The following is a 323-nucleotide window of genomic DNA, read 5'->3' as shown; positions in this document are numbered from 1 at the left end:
GCTTCCACACCATTTCTCTACTCTGTGCATAAAACCCTACACTACTCTACTCCTCCCGTTCTTCCGTGACGTATCTCTGGTCAGGCTGGCACTCCTCAGAAACTGCTTTAGGTGAGGTCACCAGTGACTTCCGCATTGCTAAATCTGAAGGTCAGTACTTGTCCCTCATCTTGACCTAGATGCAACATTGAACACCGTTGTCATGTCCTGTGTCACTTCCAGACACCACATTCTCTTGGCTCTTCATCTCCCTCACTGGCCAGTTCTCCTCAGTCCTTTGTGCCTTCCTCTCCTCAGACTCTTTAGCGTTGGTTTGCCCAGAA

This window comes from Hipposideros armiger, unplaced genomic scaffold, assembly GCF_001890085.2.
Source record: "Hipposideros armiger isolate ML-2016 unplaced genomic scaffold, ASM189008v1 scaffold_454, whole genome shotgun sequence".
Taxonomy (NCBI): Eukaryota; Metazoa; Chordata; class Mammalia; order Chiroptera; family Hipposideridae; genus Hipposideros; species Hipposideros armiger.
Note: the sequence above shows the minus strand (reverse complement) of the source record.